Here is a 14,015-nt window from a genome sequence, read left to right as displayed (position 1 = left end):
CATTCTCATAAACAATTCAATCAAGAGAAATGAAAAAAGTAAAAGAGAACGTACAATTCAACATCTCACCAACCATAACAATTATTAAGTCACTCTTCCATCTTTTTCCCTAATTTCAAGATTACTCCAGTTTCCTTTTCCTTTTGATATTCTTTTCCTTCTTTCAACAAAGGTTTATTTTCTACATAAAATTCTTATATTTCTTTTATTGAATTTATAATAAGGTCCTTGATATTATTTAATACTACTATAAATATTATAATAGTTCATTTTCTAACAACTATTACTTGTTTGAGATAGAATTGATTTGTCTGTACAGATTTTATATCCAGAAACCGCATTATCTTATTAATGAGTTATGAATAGGTTTTTTTGCATATTCTCTATATATTCATAAATATGCAAATAAAGAACATCCCCCCTTTTATATTTCATTTTTCTTATCCTAGTGCAGTAGCTAGGGCTTCCAAAACAATTCTGATGAAAAGAAGTAATAGACACTCTTGTTTTGTTCAAATTCATCATTAAATGATTTGGGGCTGTAAATGTCATGTAGCCATGTTTTATCAAGTTAAGGATGTTTTTCTGTTCTTTGCCAAGAATTGTTTAAAATCAAGGCTGTATTTCAAACTTAACTGATAACTTTTTCTGCATTGTTGACAACATTATGAAATCTTTCCCCTTAATCTGCTAATGTGAACTACCTTGATAAATTCTGCTAATAATATATTTTGAAAAATCACTCATTAGTTCATGGAGATTTTCTGAATTATTTTCTACACCATCCTATGTATCATAGTTTATTCAGTCAATCTTCATATGGCAGTTACATTATTTCTAACTTTTTATCATTATAAAAAACACCTCAACAGAGAATCTGGTATATATGCAAGTGTTTCCCCCTCTTTTTCCTGCATTTTGCGGGTGCACCTTCAGAGTAAATTCTCAGGAATGGGATTGCTAAGGCAAAAATATGTACTTATATGTTGTTAGAGAATGCTCAATTTCCCTCCAAAGGAACTCTACCATTTTTCTATTCCCACCAGTGATTAATAAGTACCTATTTCCCCTAAGACTCACCAACAGTAGCTTTAATTTAGGTTTTTTATTAAAAATAAAGTTGAGTATCTTTTTATATGTTTAACGGGTATTTTTAAATGTGTGTGTGTGTATGTGTGTGTGTGTGTGTGTGTGTGTGTGTGTGTGTGTTCGCACGTGCACACACTCGCTCATGTTGTCTGTTCCTCTCATGTATTCTGCTTTGGTTATTAGAATTAAAATTTTTCTTTATATATTAAGAATGTTGGGTTGGGATGTAGCTCAGTGGCAAAGTGTCTGCCTTGCATTTGCAAAATCCTGGATTCGACGCCTAGTTCCAAAAAAGACAAAAAAAAGAACCCACCCTACCCCACCCCCCAAGACCCCCAAGAATGTTACCTCTTTTATGTCTTACCTCTTTACTACCCTTTTTTTGAGAGTCAAAAGACGATTGCTTTGCAACTTTCAAAGTCTTTTTGATGTTAAGATTATTTTTTTTCCAAGTTGATATTAAACTTGTTGTTACTTTGGGGTGAGTCAATTTTATAACCTGTCATCATCTAGATCTTTCAGTTGAAATGGTAGGGCTGATGCTACATTCCTTACCAACAATCTTTTTTCCTGAGATTACACAGTAAGTTTAATGTAATCATTATGCTTCAAATAATTTAATATGGAGGCAGTGATTGCAAGTCTGAATTTCTTGTTTAATTCAAGGTAGAATGTCAAACATTGTGCTCCATGATGAAGGAAGCTGACTGTAATTAAGATCATAGATTACATAGAAAGGTGCCTATTTAAGGTGTTTCAGAATGGTCTATGATGTGCTCTCTCTCTGCAGGTCAACTCCTACATACTCAGTGAGTCCTAAATCTGGCTAGATTTATTGAACTCCCTCAGCCCTTCTGTTTGCCAACCTATGACATTGGTGCACATATCTAATTATAATCATGTGCTTTTGGCTCTGTCTTGCTGACTACACAATAAGCATCCTGAAAGGTGTGGGAACTGTTCCTTTTGTAGTATGCACAAGGAATAAACAGATCTTTGTTGAAGAAATATTTTATTGAATGAATGACTTAATTTCCAGTTCTAGAGGTTATCATGCTCTAGTAAACAAATGGCTAGAGAATCTATATCAATGAGTGAAGAAATAATAAACATAAAAGAAGATCAAATACTAAAATAATACCATTCCATCTATAGCTCCCAGGTTAGATGAAAAAGGGTGCATGTTTTTGCATCAAAGATAAAACCATGATAGTTGTAAATTGAGCCAATGCATTAAAAGGAAGATTTATAAGTGAAGAATTAACATATCCAATTTCATAGTGTAATATGAGAACAAGTCAAGTACATTCATAAAATCTGAAGACTAACAAGGATAAGAAAGAAATCACTACACACAATCCAGTGTAAACTGTGCTATTCCAGCTAAATCATCTGCTCTCAGATCTAGAACAGAGATCAGAAGAAATGTTCTTCCACATGGAATTGCTATGTAAATAAGAAATAGCTAACACTTGTGAGTATTTGTGATGTGCCACGTACTGTCCTAATCCTCTCATCTAATCCTCACAACAATAGTTTAGTTCTATTTTTCAGAGGTGAAAAGTGAGGCATAGAAAAACAAATTATCCATAATCACACAGTAGTTTGGCTACAGAGTCCATGCTTTTAACCATCATGTCCCATTTTAACATCTTTATTTTAATTGTCCCTAAAGCCTTAAAAGGAACTGCAGGAGAACCTCCCCATCGCAAGCTTCTGCAAAGTTCCTTTTGCCATGTAACATAACAGTCACAGGTTCCCAGGATTAGAATATAGACATTTTTGTGAGGCCACTATTTATGCCTTATACTTTTAAATATGGAAAACTCTAAATGGCTACAGCTGTCCAAACCAAGTTTTCAATAACATCCCAGGAATGTTATTGAGCTGTCACTAAGAACTCCAAGTAAGGGAGTGATTAAAAAAGAGTAACATTTGAACTTTGTACACTGGGCAATGCACATTCACAGGAATGGACAGAGACTGAGTAGCCCAGATAGCAATATGATAGGTCTTTAACACTCAAATAGCAGTGAGCAGCAGGTCTGTGTTCATTTGGTTAATTCCACTTTCAGTTTTTACTGCAAGACAAAGGAAGCCATTGGTAGCTGGTGAGCCCCAAGTTGTACTGAACACAGAAAGCACGTCTTTTTCTGACTTATCTGCCCCAACCACCTCTTATGCACCAACCAGAGCAAGCATGCTCTCACTGGTGTCAAAAAGAGTTGGAAGGAATTACTCAATTCAGTGTGAGTTTCTGCAAGAGGAAGATTCTAAGCCTAAACCTAAAGACAACTCTGATAAAGTAATGACAATGAATTAGAAGGTTTGGAACCATTTCACCACATTACTGTAATAGGGGACACCAAAAAGTCCATTTTGTTGATGGAAACTATTTATTAACAGGTAGTACTTGGGTAAAAACTCAAGTTGCTCTATTTCATTGTGCTTCATCTGTGGAAAACAATTTATGAAGGTAGCTATGGATCCCCCAAATGGCTGTTTGTTAAACACAGATGAGTTCACTCAAGAATGTTTTAAAAACTGTGTAAAAGCGTCTGACCTAGCCAAGAATGTTACAGCCACTTCCACTGTGGAGAGGAAAGGAAATTGTGCAAGTAAGGCCTCTGCCTCTGCTGGGCACCCCACAGCACTGACACAGACCAAGCAATGAAGCACCACTCTACCTGCAACAGGTACAGAAAAACAATGGGAGAGCATCTGAAGCCCCCCACCCCCCGACCGCAACTTCTTTGTTCCAAGAGAATGCTGAGAAAAATGAAGGTCTAAGTATCAAGTAGGATGGCCTCACATTCAATAGTCTCTCTGTAGCCATAGAGATCATGGAGAATCAGACAATGAAAGGACCACCAGCCTGAAGATGAATCTGGAGTGACATGGATATGAAGGTCAGTGGGATTCTTAAGACCCTGTCCTCACATGCAGAAGGGGAAGTCATTTTTTTCTTTCAACTTTTTATTTTTGCTTTTTAAAAATTGCTATTGTTTATATCTCATATCATACCATAAGGACAATTTCTAGTCCAAAATTGAAAATGGCATGACAGTCTTTGTCCAAAATAGTACATTATTGTCTAGGTCAGAACATTAAAAGAGGAAAATTACCAAAGATTATATTTTTTTAAAACACTGATTTGAGTTTGCTTATTGAGTAATTTCATTTGCTTGGTTTTTTACATAATATTGTACAAATGTTTGTCACAGGCATTTACTTCAATAAGAGGTGAGTCAGTGTTCATTTTGCCTTGGTGCTTGGTGAATTAAATGTCATGAATAAGAAGTACAAAATTTTTATCCATACTTTTAGGACAGAGATGTACCTGATATCTAAAATGTAAACTAAGCATTATCATATGTATGGGATTATATATGTCTTCTTTGTTTTAGATTTATCATACTTGTAATTAAATTCAGATGTCTGATACTACCAATTCAAAGTCTGTCACACACTTTTTTTAAGTGCACATTTCTTTGTAATTTTAAAATGCAATAAAAAGGATATATATATATATAATAGTATTTTCTAATATTTTGGGATAATTTTAACATAATTTAAAATAATGGTATTGTCAAATCATTATTTGGTCATAACATTTTGTAGATGGCACAAAACATGAATGGGTCTTAAAAATCTAGCAAGAGAAAAATTTTGCAATTTGTACTGCACATCTGCAATTTGTACACACATAAAAATTGTGTGAAAATATAAAAACACATGCACAATTTCTTTTGGGTGGTAACTGATTAGTAGTTGAGGAACTGCTTCAACCTTTCAAAATAAAGAGTAAAATCATAAGAAGTTTGTTCACTTTGAAATTACATTAAAAGTTTGATAAAAATCTTAGGGGTCATTAGCTTCAAATAATAATATTTCTAAGTCTGTCAAAAATTATACCTGATTAAAGTTGTTTGTACATAGGTTATATGAGTATGTCTTGTTTTTATTTTCTTTATTGACTGGTACTAGAAATATGTATTTTTCTGTGTTCAGAAATATGTGATTTGGATAATGGCTGAATTCTTAAGTGTCACCATCATATCTGGAAAAAAATAATAAATACTCTCACAAAACCTACGATTAATCAGTGGGTATATGTTTCATACACAGATGCTATTTAGCATGCAAGGAAGAGTTACTACAGGTGCTGGGTTAAAAATTTGAGTGGCCAGAGCACTTTCAAGAAAAAGCAGGCCAGATGTTGCTTAGAGCCTTGATGAAGAGCCTACTCAATAGACATTTCCTATGAACCAATTTCTGCAAAGCTCTGGAGAAAACCTTTTTTGAATTCAAGTGACAAGATTCATGGATTAAAAAAAAAACTGAGCCAGACATAGTGGTGCATGCCTGTAATCCCAGCAACTTGGCAAGTTAAGGCAGGAGAGGCCAGCTGGGCAACTTAGCAAAATCCTGGTTTCAAACTAAAAAAATAAATCAAAGAGCTGGGGATGTAGCTAGGTCGTAGAGTACCCCCAACTTCAATCCCCAGTACTACAAACAAACAAGAAACAAATTATAAAAAAGAAATCTTAAAATGTTTCCAAAACTGCTTGAGAGTAATAGAATATTAGCAAGCCTTAAAACTATTGAACAACAGCTAGGAGTACTACCAGATAACATTGAATGGTATTTTCCTTTCCTTTCAACATAAGTACATGACTGGATGAGGGACTCTGGCTCTGACTATTTGGCTCAGTCTGAGAATTTGAGACTTTGAGAGGAAGGAAGTGCTCGGAGAGCCAGAGTCTAACTGCACACTTTGGTGGTATTTACTGATTAACCCTAGATATATTCTGAAATTCTGTGAAATAAGGATGCCTTAATATTCATGGAACAGCAATGAATATTTTGTTGCAGTGTTCAACTTCCTATATGCATGGGTAAGAAAAAAACTGCACTTTAGCTGAAAATGAAATCCATATTTGCTTAACTCTCAAGTTCAACTCAGAATTGAATATTTATGCAGGAAAGAAACAAGTACAGGTTTGATATTAAAGAAGTAAGATTCACTCTTCATTTTGAGTTTCAAAAAAACATTTTTTGTACATATCTAAGACTATATAAAAGATGAATAACAAATACAAATCTAGAATAATGTTGAGATTGCTAGGCTTATGTTTAGGTCACTCAGAAATGTTTTTTAAAATTTTGTCTAAAATTGTGTCATGGCTATTTGTGCATGTGGTACTAGGAAACGAATGTAGGGCTTCACACAGGTGAGGCAAGCACCCTACCACTGAGCTACATCCATAGTTCTTTCTATTTTGAGACAAATTCTCTCTAAGTTGTCCCCACTGGTCTCAAACTTGCAATCCTCCTACCTCAATTTCTCAAGTAGCTAGGATTATAAGCATGTAATCCTGGCCAGCTATTTTTTTTTTAATTTCTATTACTTTGGTTTATCATTTAGAAACTTTAATATTCAACATGATAAATAAATTTTCAGGTAATAAATGATAAGTTATAAATTTATATCCTCTATTTAAATGAAATCTACTGAGATTACCTTAAGAAAATTAAACTACTATTTGGACTTAAGCCAGTTAGTGTTTAAAGCAGTACACAAAAGTTACTGTTTGTCTTATGAGAATTGAAGGCTTTGAAAATGATATTAATGTCAAAGGAAGGTTTAACAATTTTTATTCTTTTCAAGAAACGTTGGATAAAAATCCATTTTTAATTTTAAAAGGGAATAAACTACTTTTGGTCATACTATATTTATATATTATACTTCATCTCATTAGCTTAACAGTAGTAGTGTTTAGCATGTGTGTTTGTCAAAACTCATAAAGCTGCACACTAAAAAAGATGCCTTTTATATATGTAAGGGACACCTTAATAAATCTTTTTTTAAAAAGAGCACAATAAGCTAGATGCTATGGCACAAGCCTGGAATCCAGGTGACTTGGGAGGCTGAGGCAGGAGGATCCCAAGTTTAAGACTAATCTCAGCAACTCAGTGAGGCCCTCAGCAACTAAGTGAAATCCTATCTCAAAATAAAAAATAAAAAGGGCTGAGGATGTGGTTCACTGGTAAAGTAACCCTGTGTTAAATCCTCAGTACCAAAAAAAAAGTACAACAAACTTACAATTATATAAATTACATAAAATAAACGTAATAAAAATGTTATAATTCTTAGAAGCACCCTGCCATGATAATGTAGACACAACAGCCTTATCACGACTGAAATCTTGGATGTCCACAGTATAACAATTTTTTTCCCATTCTACAATTAAGTTAAAGGTTAAATTGTCCTTCAATGACATTTTCAATTTTATAATGACACAGGCCCTTGAAAATATAATCGCAAATCAAATATAGCCAATTGAACTATATGTACTCTTTCTTACTTTGAGGAAAATAATTCAGGGAATAGAAGGGTTTAGTGAGATTTCTGTATCTCTGAAATAAAATACCAAAATGCTATATCAGAATACAGAAATCTGATTACTTTGGGCTTAATCTTTCATAGCAAATAGACTTAATTTACAGAGTTTCTTTTCAACTCAGCAACTTGAACCCCATAAAGACCTTAATCTGTCCATTTCATGACTTATATCATCTGCTTCATGGATCTTGTTTGCTACAGAAGTATAGCTAGTGAACAAATAACCAAACCAGAAATTTATAGAACTGGAATCTATTTCAATTATAGCATGTGGTTTGAAAAGGAAATAAAAAATACAGAAAAATTTTAGCAAATTTATTTACCTCATCATCTCAGCAATCTTGAAATTTCCTACAAATATGACAAGTAAAATATAGCTCTTTCTTCATAAGGATAAGCAGATTGGAAATACTTACCTTGTACCAAAGAAACACTAACAATAACATTTTATAGTGACTGTAATTTTTCCAATAATCCTGTGGTGTAGGACATTAGCACCATTTAGAGGTGATAATGAAAATACAGTAGCCACCACTACACCAGCAAATGAAAAGTATCATGCCAAATGCTTTGTATGTGGTGCCTTAATTTTCACTGTAACCCTACAAATTAGGCATTGTCAACATCTCCTTTTATATAGAATTAAGTACAGTCACTTAACTACTGATTGGCAGATGTTAGACTCAAAAGCGCAGGTATCTTGTTTGTCTAAGCCTATACTGTTTATATTTCAAACGTCTTCTACCAAAGAGTATTTAAATTACTGGAATCTGACTTTAATTATGAAGTTTTCTGGATGATAATTATATTATATTTAATTATACCATAAAGCATAGAGTCTTTAAAAAAAATGCATCACAATAGTACAGTGTTATTTCTACACTTCCAAAAATGAACTAGTTCATCAGAAGTAAAAACTGTGCACTGTATAAGAACAGAAGAAAGTATAGAAGTGGAAGAGTCAAAAAATTTACTCAGGGTGCTTGACTAGGGTATTTTACAACCTTGTCAAGATCTTCCACAAATAAAAAGGACTTGCTATGTATTCTTTATTTCCCTGTTAAGGGCAACTGTTTAGTATCTGTTCCTCCAGGTCCAGGTTTCACAATCATATATGATTATTTAAAGAACAGCTAGATATATAAAGAAAATAATTAACATAGCAAACAGTTACTCTAGAAAGCCTACTTACAATGTTGGTCCATGGCTAGCATCTGGGAACCTGGATTTCAGCAGGATTCCCATCGTGCCCTGTTAAGAAGATCACTGTGCCTAAACGGTCCATGCAAACAATATGGTTTGTGCTGAACACTTGCTTTCTTCCTGGAGTCTGTAGTTTTGGTTCATGCTAACCCCAATAAGTGTCTTGTGCACTGAATCTCTACAGTGCTTCCCCAATAGACAATATTTTTCATTTCACAGGTGTGAAAAATGTTGAGAGAATCGAGTACATATTTGACTCTGCTGGGAGAGGACTCTTAGAAGTTTGGTTTCCTCTGGAATTTGTCTGTGTGCCTTTACCCTTTGCTGATTTTGTTCTTGTGTTTTCTTGTTGTAATGACTCAGAATACAACTGTGAGTACAGCTATATGCTGAGTCCTGTGGGTCTTCCTAGCCAATCACTAAACATGGGATGTTTTGAGGATGCCTGACACAAATAGTAAGATACTTTCACAATAAACCGATAGCTACCGCTAACAGAATGGCCGTGATAATTTGCTTAAGATTGGCAAACTTGGAGATGTTTTACCTGCCACTAACAAGTACAAAAGTAAGTTCCAAACACCTGACCTTGAATTATATAATGTACATTTTTTGTACCCACCAGGCACTCTAGCAGGAAAAGAATCAGGAGACCCTGCTCCAGCACCACCTTATTCTTCATCTTCTTCAAATTCTAAATGCTCTTCCTCACCAGGGGCTAAAATTCTCCTATATAAAAAAGGACAGAAAAATTAGTGAGCTACTCCACTTAATACACCAGCTAACCCTCAAAGCCACTAACTTCCCAGATAAGATGCTGATTATTAGGTTAATGTTGATATAAATGTCAATGTCAATCATTTCATTGCTACCAATGGTATCAGTCATATCACCAATACCAAATTTGATAGGGAAAAAAATCCAGAAATATTTAAAAAAACAGGCATAAAATAGATAATAAAATCAGAAGACAAAATATGGATGCTTATTTATTTACCTTAATGGGACAGGCTGAACATCAAATGGAAATTCTTTATTATATGTGAGAATATTCTTTAGGACTAGAATAAAGACATAGACAAACATTAGTCTTATATCTTATATCTTAGTCCTACATGTTATGTAAGTCTTATATATTAGTTAGTCTTATATGTTATATCTTAAATTGATACTTTTAATCATATTTTATAGTGTATTAACTACACATTAATATATGTATTTTAAATTCCGAGCTTCACTATCATTTCAAGACTATGCAATTGACTACTGAGTGTCTTAGCAAAATAAAAATGTCCATAGTGGACTGCAGGTACCAGTATTTTCAGAGTACTGTAAGATCTCCAAGGAAAGTCTCAGAGCCCTGATAGAAAATGAACCATAAAATAGTTCTCCAATGTACAAGGTCTTAGGTGATATGGGGTGAAAGAGAATACCTCTTCTCCTGAAGTATTTTAATTAAAAGATTGATACTGAAGATGACTAATTAAAGAGAAATAGATAATCACATCTTATTCTTTATCCTAAGTAGATTTTCCTCAATACTTATCACACTGGTAAGGTTTGTAGCAACAAGGTTATAATTCTAATATTCCTTTTATGATGAAATTTATTATATATGTGTACACACATATATACATGCATATATGTGTGTGTGTGTATGTGTGTGTACACATGTGTAAATATGTTTACACATGTGTACACACACATACACACACACACACACACACACACACACACACAGCAGACTCTCTCCACAAGGAAATCATCAAACAACATAATGCTATCACCTCTTGTGTCATCGTTGATTACTTTCTGGCATGTAAGCCTACAGACAGATGTTATACAATTCTATCTGTATCTGGAAAAGTATTTTATGAAATTTATTGTTTCATTTCCCAATTTATGGGTTCCTAGTGACTACCTGCAATTATTTCAAGGTGAATATTTAGCATTATTAATTGGGCAACCCATGATTTTTACTGTAATTACTCAGACTTTAATTTTGGAGTCTTGCAGATTTGAGTTAAAAGGAGTATGGCATATTGGATTCCTAAATAAGGAAATTCAAAAAGAACAGGTTGTAATTACATAACTTATTCCAATAGGAGTCAATCATCCAGTGAGAAAGAAGTTGGAAACTTGTACCTAGATTCTCATTACTCACTCTTAATTCTCTCTCCCTTTAGCTCTTCCTCATCCTTTATCTCTTTCTTCTTCTCAACAAATGCATACCGAGTACTCACAATGTTCCAATCACTGCTTTAGGTGTTAAAGATACACAATAATCAAGAACTCATATTTGGACCTTAGACTTTACTAAGGAAAAGTAGACAATAAATATGCCAATAAATAAACTAGATAATGTAAGATGTGATTAGTGGTATGAAGGATACAAACAGGATGCTGTGTAAAAGCAGAGAGAATTTGGTAGAGTAGCTAAGGTAGACAGGGTGCCTTTCGAAACTAAACTGTAAGAAGACATTTGAGCCAAGACCTGAGATGAGAGGAATCATCCACAAGTGGCTCTAGCATAAGGGCGTCCCAGGTATTAGAGAACAGGCTGGAGCAACAACAAAGGTTCCAAGTAGGAAACAGTTTGCCTTATTCAAGGCATAGAAAGGACTGTGAGAACTTAAGTCTGACAAGCAAAGGGGAAGCAGCAGGAGATCAAAGTAGAAGGTTTAAATCAAAACCTAGCCCTACAATTACAATAATAACTTGAACATTTACATAAATACTCTAATCTCCCCAGTTCTAAAATGAGAATGCTACTTCCTTTACAGGCTATTGAGAGAATTACAGCCTAAATAAATGTATACAAAATGGCAAGGGAAAATCTAAAATGGACATTCACTCTCTCCATGACCTTTTTGATCTAGTTGACTAGAATCCTAATATTTCTTATCTTACTAAGAAGTACTGTTTATTTTTTAATACAAGAACATCTTTTCTATACTTCTGCATGATCATTGTTACTAAACTATTAAATCTACTCAATAATAATAAGTAATATTAATAAATATTGATCACTTACACAACAATGGAATAGATACCCAAGAATGGGGAGCAGGTAACAAAAAGATCATGTCTCACTTATATCAGAAACAAAAACATAGAAAAGATCATATTGTAATAAGAGTTTAATAAAATGGGCAAAAAAATCAACCATTAAAAATGTATATAACAATAATTTTTAAAAGTTGATCCTGTTTTGGTGGCATGTGTCCTAGGTACCAAAAGCCTGAGTCAGGAGGACTAGAAGTTCATCTGCCTAAGCAACGTAGGGAGACCCTGTCTCAAAATAAAAATAAAACAATAAAAGAGCTGGGGTTGTAGTTCAGTGGTAGAGTGCTTGCCTTGCACATGTGGCACTGGGTTCGATCCTTAGCACTACATGAAATGAATAAATAAAATAAAGGTATTGTGTCCATCTACAACTAAAAAAGTTTTAAAAAATAAAAAGGACTGGAAATATAGCTCAGTGGTAGAGCACCCCTGGGTTCAATCCCCAGTACATCAAAAACAAACAAAAAAGTTAAAAAATATCTTGGTTATTAAGAATATCTTGGCTGAGTGTGGTAGTGCACACCTGTAATTCCAGAGGCTTAGGAGGATTAAGAATTCAAAGCCAGCCTCAGCAAAAGTGAGGCATAAGCAACTCAGTGAGACCCTATCTCTAAATAAAATACAAAATAGGGCTGGGGATGTGGCTCAGTGGTTATCTTGCATTTGTATTGTAACAGAATAATTAAATTGTATTTTCTTTTCTTTAGTATCAAAGCTCTGAAGAGGAAGTATTTGCTTTAGAATAATAGCTTTGTTATATTATGTTTACAAGTTAAAGTATTATCAAACATTTAATTTATGTGAATAGCTTTAGAACTAAAAAAACAAATTATGTTTTACTTTCTATTACTGTAGTATAGGTTTACATTTTCAACAACTATGGAATAACAGCTTCTATTGTTCTTTTAAAATAGCTTAAACTTTACATAGAGTTTTCTTTCTACCAATACTAGCAATGATGTCTTAGGAGGATCTGAAGAGGAGCTTGAATTTTACAAAAGATATTATCATAAGTATGAAGCATGTCATGGGTTGGAGATTCATGGGCTGATTTGGTAGGACTTACACACTTTGGATCACTACATGGCAGACATCTGATGCTACTCCACCATGGAAAATTCAGCACTCCCAGCCTTTCTCTTGGAGCACAGACCTACCAACCTCCTGAAGCTAACCCTCAAAAGATGACACACAGGCAAATATCAAAATGCATTCTCCTTTTGTGACTGACGTGTTTCATTTTTGTGGTAGGAAAAATGGGCAGCTGCCTCAATTTTGAAAGGGTATTTTTTTAAATTATAGAAAAAGATTCCTTCAAAACATTCAAATCTATTTAACTCAACACAATCTTGCCAAGTTCATACTACACTTAAAGCATTCAATAGGCTCTGGGGTGGGGGAAGAGTCCATTCATAATCTCTTTGAGGACTGAAACAAATACAAGTGAAAAATAACACATGTGAGAGTCTGACAATGGATAGTTAAAATGATCCTATTCAGGAGAGGAGGCAGAGTTTAATTATGCCTCTATAGAGACAGCAGAGAAAGCTTTCAGGGAGAGGTGGGATTCTGTGAAGCCTTGAAGGGTGGCTTAATAGAAGGGAATTTTGCAGGGTGGTGGTGGGGAGATATGCTTGAGTAAGCAGAAGTACATTACTGCAATTACATAAGAAAAAATGGCTCAGACTTTCACAATCATAGTTTTAGTATTTTCAGACAGAATTTAAAAGATTTCAAAATGTTGAAGTAAAGAATACATCAGCCAAGAGCTAGGGATGTAGCTCAGTGGCAGAGCATTTGCCTTATATGGGCAATGCCCTGGGTTTGATCCCCAGCACCACACACATGCACAAAATTAAATTTTAAAAACACTTTTTTTTTAAAGAAAGGAAACCAGCTAAGTTCAACATATTAAAAGTTAGAATTCACTATTTTTCCTTAGAAGAGGCTTAATTTTTTTAAAAAGCAAGCTTGAATAAGTATACTTAATCTGAAATATTACTAAATACCAATTTGTAGAAAATATTTAATTCCAACTCAATAATTAACTCACAACAAGTGCCCTGCTTGGATAAATTCCAAATTACAGAGTCTACCCTACTGAAATACTCGTTTATGTTTCTTTCAGAAGCAACAGCAAATTAAAATCATCTAAAAGGATAACTATCAAGAAGGGAAAAGTACAAATGAAAAACATTATAAAAATATAATAAAGTGAATCTCCAAAATACTCTTTCCATTTCTACTCCAA

The 14,015-nt window shown here is 33.9% G+C and overlaps 1 pseudogene; it reads right to left on the bottom strand.

Annotated features, from left to right (window-relative positions):
• The window catches only part of LOC143389169 (axin interactor, dorsalization-associated protein-like), a 162,210-nt pseudogene that overhangs the window by 131,284 nt on the left and 16,911 nt on the right, over positions 1 to 14,015 (bottom strand).

This window comes from Callospermophilus lateralis, unplaced genomic scaffold (genome assembly GCF_048772815.1).
Source record: "Callospermophilus lateralis isolate mCalLat2 unplaced genomic scaffold, mCalLat2.hap1 Scaffold_250, whole genome shotgun sequence".
In the NCBI taxonomy this organism is placed as follows: domain Eukaryota; kingdom Metazoa; phylum Chordata; class Mammalia; order Rodentia; family Sciuridae; genus Callospermophilus; species Callospermophilus lateralis.
The sequence above is the reverse complement of the archived record's forward strand: the minus strand, read 5'-3'. Positions and strand labels throughout refer to the sequence as shown.